The sequence below is a fragment of the Pundamilia nyererei genome, unplaced genomic scaffold, assembly GCF_000239375.1.
Source record: "Pundamilia nyererei isolate P.nyererei 1_Seehausen unplaced genomic scaffold, PunNye1.0 scaffold00074, whole genome shotgun sequence".
Taxonomy (NCBI): Eukaryota; Metazoa; Chordata; class Actinopteri; order Cichliformes; family Cichlidae; genus Pundamilia; species Pundamilia nyererei.
In genome coordinates, this window is record NW_005187475.1 from 906,429 (window position 1) to 914,414 (window position 7,986).

Below are 7,986 nucleotides of genomic sequence, written 5' to 3' on the forward strand. Positions count from 1 at the left end.
CATGAAGAAGCCGCTAGGAAAGCTGCAACCACCAAGTACCTGCAGAGTGTCAGGCAAGTCCTGAGGAGTAAGCTGAACAGTGGGAACAAGATCTGGACTATCAACACCTACGCCCTGCTTGTGATCAGGTACCCTGCTGGGATAATAAGCTGGCCAAAGGAGATAGAAGCCACTGACATCAAGACCAGGAAGATCTTTACCATGCATGGAGGGTTTCATCCCAAGTCCAGCACACTGAGGCTGTACGCTAAGCGGAAGGAAAGAGCATTTATGCATTCATTTACACATGTATTTTGAGTTTGAGCTTGAGATAAAATATATCACACATTTCAGGTTTGACTGACTCTCTCTGTATATGCATGGGCAGTATATCAATGGACAATGCTTGTGTTTGGTTTCTCTTATTTATTAGTATAATTGTATTTAGGTAATCAGAAACACTGTAGTTTGTTTCTATGTTCTGTTGTGTCTAGAGATATTTTCTGTATTAGTACTGTAAATGATGTCATTTCTTTTGTTATGTTTCTAAGAATTTGGATATTCTTACACAAAGGAGAGGGAAATCACACATATAGAAATATATAATCTGTGTGTATGCCAAAGCGCAGGAATTGGTTTTTTTTTTGGTTTTTTTATTTGGCCTGCCATCAGCAGTTCACTCTGCTGGTCTGAAGTGAAACAAGAAGACAAGTGAAGCATGCTAGTGGCAACATTCAGCTGTCACTCTCAACATCCCAGTCTCTCTCACACACACATAAACACAGAGAGAGAGAGAGAGAGAGAAAGGCTCTCAGATTTCTCACACGCAATGCTCTGCCTAATTAAGGTCGTAATGTGAACAAAGGCAGCAGTCCTATCTGCCACAGCAGACCTCTGAGCGCTCAAGTTTAGACAGGAAACCTCTTAGTGAAGCCATGTGGGGTCCTTCATTTGTCACACACAAATGGACAGAAGGGTAAATGAATAACACAAGTAAAACTCAGAATCATGCGCAGCAAAGCTAACAGTCACTAAAAAGTCATCAGGAGGAACCTGAACTTGAACCCTAAATGAGATGGCCAGATGCAGGATCAATGCTTCAAAATTCAAACAGAGTAATGGTTCAGCTATGCTACAAATGCTCAACTGCAATCCCATCTACTAATCTGCCACCCCACATTAACTTACTTGAAGCTTAATCCTGTCCATACGGCAAATCTTAAATCACACCTGGCTTATACTCGCTGCATATCTGCAAGCCACTTTATAAGAAGAAGAAGAAGATCTGCATAGTCTGCAGCGCTGCCACTGATTCTCCAGACAATAGCTTAGAAAAACTTTTCAGTTTTTCAATGTAAAATGTGAAAAACAAATTAACCGTTTTGGGGATAGTAATGTGAAATTACATCTTGTTAAAAAGCTTGAGCCTTTTTTAATTGACTTTTTTGGTATATTTAAGTTGTTTTTCAATAAATAAATCTGTATTCCCTGGTATATTTGGATCATTCAGACTCTATACAGACAAAGTGAATGGGTTGACACCAACTGATTTTAGAACTGAACCAACAGTTTGAGACACTGATTATTTAGATAAAATTATTGTTATTTTATCTACGCTCAGGCTCTTATCAAAAAGAATTTGGAGATTTTTATGTTTTTGTTGTGTAGCTGTAATCAGTTTCCAAAAGATGGCTGACAAAGTCATAGCTTGGTTGAAACTGCAGTCTTGACTGAGAACACGTAGCAGATTTTCCAGTACACACTGCTCTTCTAGTGTCTGTCCCAGATAAATGGAAGAGTTGTATTCAGAAGCGCTTTCAATGCAATGTTAAATCTGTGCCAAATCAAACATGCAAATCCATCTGCTTTGGTGACCCTTTGGGGGGGGGAGGGGGTGAGACACAATGGGTGTAAAATTATAAATTGTGACCAGCTTCCTTCAATAACTTTACATCCTGGTCATATATCTATTCTTGTTCATATATCTACTGTATTGGTTCACTTCAAGTGCAAAATTTAGAAACCGCACACCATCGGTGCATAGTGGTTGATCTAAGAAACTAGTAACCTTATGCCTATACAGTTACTGCTTATGTGTTTATGGGTGCCATGAAATAATTCTCAGTGCAACCTGCTGCTTTGTTCCCACACCCACTCGTTTGGAAAGGAAAATTGTATGAGTATCTAATAAAGCAATGGGATGGGCACAGTTAAGGTTTTGGCTCACATGTTCACACATCCATATACACACACTCAGAAAACTGTGTGTCTCACAAAAACAGTCACACAGGCGCATCCCTGTCCTCCTGCCAGTAATGAAGCAGATAATAAGCTACTTCACGCTCTGCTGTGGCAAAACCAAAATCAAAACACTGTTGATTTAAGAATCAAAATGCGTACACTCATGCGTTTTTCATCTTCCATGCTCCGTAGCAATGATGAGGTAGAGCTTTACTGTGTGTGTGTGTGTGTGTGTGTGTGTGTGTGCGCGCGCGCTGTTGCTGAATATCAAAAGACTGTGGAGCAGACTGTGCGTTTTGCTAGGCGGCGTTGAGAATCCATTCCTCGCGCCTCCCACCTCATTTCAGCTCTCTGTATTTCCAAGAAACGATTCTCTCACTGTGAGACTGATGTTGTCACAGAGAGAATTTTAGAAATTTTCTGAAGTTATGATGAAAGAACAAAGATGTAAACAAACATGCGGACATTATGATGTTTGAAAGAGACCAAAAAACAGTGAGAACAAAGTTTAAATGGAAACTGTCACTGCAGTGTGTTTGGTGTAAAATGGTTTCCAGGTCAGCTGTATGATTTGGGACTGTTAAAATGTATTACTAGAATCAACAACCAAAGGCTTTTGAAGTTATTATCTTATTCAATAACATGCAATAAAAAGATCTAACATTTTCAGGATAGTAATTATTTTAACATAAGTATTTGCAAATAAATTTGCAGTCTGAGCTACAACCACTTCTGCATTTTTTGTGCTTTTGCTTTGCAGTTATTTTCTCATTCATAGCCTAAAATAATGAACATATTATCCTCTTGGGGGAGCCTATACACTGTATAAATACAGAGTAGTTTAAGTTAGATAACACTTACTGACAAACTTCATGTTGAAACAACCACAACAACAATTTTTTACTCATCTAATTTTTAACTATCCTCTAAATTTTAAATTGTATGTTTTTATAACATAAATTCTGTCATAAAGTTTAGGAACACAACAACCTTCAATCTGAAATTATAAAGAAGTTGAACAACAAAAAACATAAAAACTTCAGTGAAGACATAATGTACTTAAAAACGACAACTAAGTGCATTTGTAAATGTATTTGGTTTTGTGTAAACAGCAAAGGGTTGTGCAAAGGGTGACCTAGAAAAATATATGGAGGGGATCTGTTATTTTCACGTTTGGCATAGCTTTTAATACAGTCTTCAATACGGACGTCACGGACTAAAAACAAAGGAAGCCCTCACGTTTCTGTAGCAGCTCTGATGTCAGTGATAACAGGATATTGTCCAAAAAAACTTGCAAGTGACATCATTTGAGAAAGAGAAAATCCAGCCTTGCTCACTTTGCCCCATGCTGCAGTAAGCGAGAATTTAAGTGGACAGGAGCATACTTTCACCCAAAGCATCAGAAATCTCTGGTTTTTCTTGAATCTTAGTATCTTTTGATCTTAGCAGCCCATCAGTCATGGGCAACCAAAGACACATATTGGAGTCTGTTCTTTCCTGAGATGGTTTTATTGCACTCTTCACAGTTTCCAGCATGTCAGGTTATTTGAACAGCAGCATCTATTTTCTATTTCTATCTAGTTTTATTGTTTCTATAAAATGTGGTGATTTGATCTCAGTGGGTTTAAATCTTGGCACCTAGTTCAGCTGAGTCATAAACGAGTATTTTCATCTTTAAAGACCAGTTTAACCTACGTATTGTTTTCCGAATGGTTTGTCTTATTTTCCTGTTCGTCATCTGTGCTGCCGGAAGTTGCTGTGAAAGTCACTCACAAGCATAGTGTTTGGTGTGGAATAAGAAAAAAACATGACCCACTACTCAGTGAACTATTGCACACCAACTTTATGAACAAATGACAGCCACTGTAATCCAAAAGATCACTACCTTCACAAAAAATCCCAACAAAACTGTGTGTAATATGTAAATGCTCTACATCTGAATAACCTCCAGGGGGTGCCTGTATATTTAGATAGAGCAGACAGCCTATATGCCGAAAGTCTGCTGCAGGGGCTTGGCTTTTCAACCCTGGGCTACTGGCCCCTGCTCTCTGTCCTTATATTCTACTGTCCTGCCACAAAAAACCATTAAACACCAAAAATAAATATTCAAAAAAAGAACATGGTGTAGGATTTAAAGCACATTTCATACTTTACTGCATTTTCAAAAACTCACACACTGACAGTTTAAGGAAGCTAGAATTATTCTGATAATACAGAGACATATTCATAGTTTCCACTAGTGTAATACAATGCCAAATTAAGCCCCGGTGGTTCTTTTGAAACATTTTAAGACTGTTAATTTAGCTAATGTTCTGTTTTAGCTAGTTTAAGGTGAGGGTTCCAAATGCAAATTGATCTGATAGATTCTAATGTTAAAATGACATCATAGAACGTGCATCTTACACATTATATCTAACAGTACAAAGTGGAGTTCTCTCAAATGACCAGAAATAAACCAGAAATAAGAAAAATAGTTTGCCACTCTTACATTTAAAAACAATTCTTAATGGCCAAACCCAGTGACCAAGAAATAAATACATAATAAAATCAGACTGAAGCCACATATCTGTGCTTTTCTTCTGGATTTATTATAATCAACGAAAATGTTTCAAAATTTTAGGACGTGTCCTTCATGTTTTAAATGTAACATCCTTCTTTGACAGCTGTGCCATTATGCAGTTCTATTGTGGTACTCGAACAGTCGGTCAAGTCTGGCTGCATTAATCCAGGTGTGTATGTGTGTTATGAGCCACTCGTCTTTCTCCAGTGAGGGATTGAATTAGAGGAAGGATAGCTTTCAAGTAGGGATTAGGCTAAAGCCAGGTCTCTCAGGGTCATTATTCAATAGCCAGTGAGTGGCATCAGAACCCCTAAAACCCAGCTGAGAGCAGGCAGAGAGTCACTACTCCATCTGTAATGAAAGGACAAGAGCACATGAGTGTGCTTCCATAAGTGTGCTGGATAGTTCATTGTTATTAGAGAGCTGGGGACAATAACAACAATAACTTTGAAAAGCTTTCTTTGGAAGACAGAGAAAGTCACTAAACAGTTCACTCAGGCTTTCTATAATGTCTGTCATTTCCATGTGTAGATGTCTGCATACCAGATCCACTATTCAAACTCTAGCATACCCAGCTGATATAGCTTTGCTCTTCTAATTGCACAAACTAATCTAATAAGCACAAACAAGCCCATAGAGTAGCTCTAAACTCAAAACAAATGGTAACATGGTTACCTGAACCAGATTAAGTTTTTCTTTCTTAAATTCACCAACCTGTGATGCCTCACAAAGCTCATACTCAAGGCTGATTTCATGTGAAGTGCTCGTTTTCTTTATCGCGAGGTTGTCAACCAAATGTAGCAAATTAACACTGGACAGTAAGGCTAGAGGAAGATGAGTTGGTAGCCAGTTAATAAGTTTTTGTTTTATTATTGTAGGAAGAGTGAGGCCAATGCTGCAATTCTAGGCAAAAAAAAAGAAAGAATATTTAGTAGTTGATTTCAATAATGTATATTTCTCATATTAGATTTCAGTATTTTACATGGGGCTCTACACTATATTTCAAATGGAATACTTTTTTTCATGTAAATGATATGAAGACCTTTTAAGATGTTAAACATTAAGCTAGTAACAGTATATTTGGGTTTAACTGAAACAGCGGATAAGTCGATAATTAACTGATAATTATTTCATAATTATTTGAAACATTTCCCTTTCAGGCTTCTCAAAAATGACAATATTCTACTTTTCTGTGTAATTATTCTGTGGGATTTCTGGGGAAGATTATTTATAAAGTTAGCAACTCATTGCAGTTGGTTAGAAGAGTTGATTTCCATTTAGACTTCATTACTGACATTTAAATTTGTTTGGGGAACTCATTGCACAACACTGCTTTACCATTTTAGCTGTGGTTTTGATGTCTGCCTTTAGACCAATTAACATAATGCTGTGTAATGCTGTCTTCTTGTGGTGATCTCTGCCTACACTGATAACAATAACACTTCTGTAGCTTTTGTGACTCTGAAGACAAGGCATATACTGTGCGTGCGTGTATGACATATACTGAATATCTACACAGTTTGATTGATATGACGTTAAATAGTGAATGCTTCACTCAAAAATTACTCATTAGTTGTCAGTAATTCTTATCTAGCTCAAGCGATATCATTAGTCCATAATATAAGGGGTAACCAGCAATAAAAGAGTTAACCTTAAACAAAGTAAAGTGCCAAAGAACCAGAGGATCTTTTACTAGTTCAGTTTTAGCTGTTGCTGTGAATTCTTGGCCTCCTTAGACATTTGTGGTAAAGTGCAATTTGACAGAGCCAGCAGAAAGGGGGCTTACACCAGGATCAAACACAAACGCCCAACTCGTGGGTCCTTATTGTCTTTTGGCTTGTTAGGATTTTCCTGAGATTCTGGTTGCTTGGCATTCCACATAACATTAAGACCTCAGACATCTTACAATCTCTTCTGTCACACAGATAGAACGAGCTTAGAACTGCAACTGAAAAAAATGCCCAGAGGTCAGGCTGGATAGATGTGTAGCGTTTCCATTTCTGGAGCTTCATTTCCTCATGTGGCAGTGAGTTTTTACCTGGAAATGTTTCAATTAAACAAAATCAATAAGGTGTGTTTGGTTAGGGCCATTGACAGAGAGGTATCAACTTAAACAGATAGCTCTTTTATCTTTGGATCAATTTGGGCCCTCTAACTGGGGACACTGTCAGGTTTTCATATAACATATAAAGAGAGATATAGGTTGTAAGTCAGAAAAAATTTAAATGAAAAGTAAAAAAGGCCACAACAATGATTATTGTATTAATATTTACTGCAATACTAACTCTGCACACATAATATAATACTGATATAATTAGATTTAACTTGTACATGTTATAATTAAAAACACTGTAACTCAACAGAGGTCATCCACCTGGGACTGGACACACACACACACACACACGTAAACAAACTTGGTTGTCAGCACGTACTGTATGTTTATATATTATTCGGATGAATGGATGGACAATTGTGCTTCATAATTGAAGAATATTCTAAAGTCGCAAAAGTTTACATGAAAAATAAGCCAAAAAGTACATAGTAGCAGCTATTTCCCCTTTTCATCCTATAACTGAATTTTCTTGACACTGGTTCTGAGTAGCAAGAGAAGAGGAAGCAGAGCATGGGGAAGTGTTCAAGCTGTTAATACTGATACAGCAAGGACATTGCATCGTCATTGCTGCATAAAGATCAAAACCACTACACAAAACACAAAAAAGTGTACTCTTTGCACCACCCAAAATAAAAGATAAAAAAGTACCAAATGTTCTAGTTTTTAATCATACTAGTACATAATTTAATTAATTTTTCATACTGTTACGATATAAATAATGTTCTGAAAACGATACTATAAGGAATCCTTTTGCTGGTAATAACTGAAAAGAGTAAAGAAAATAAACAGCCTATTTATGCAAGATAATTCATAATTTTATTGGGGGGTTTATATTGGTTGGGTCTGATTATTGGGGGGGATCTCAATACATTTCTGAGTTGGCTTACCACTTCGATAGTAGTCTGTAATGACAAAATTTGTGCTCAATTATATTAAATAATGCAGTATTATATAATATTATATCCACTTGTTTCAATAGGTTAACTTAAGTCACATTGCAACATACAGTGGGGCAAAAAAGTATTTAGTCAGCCACCGATTGTGCAAGTTCCCCCACTTAAAATGATGACAGAGGTCAGTAATTTGCACCAGA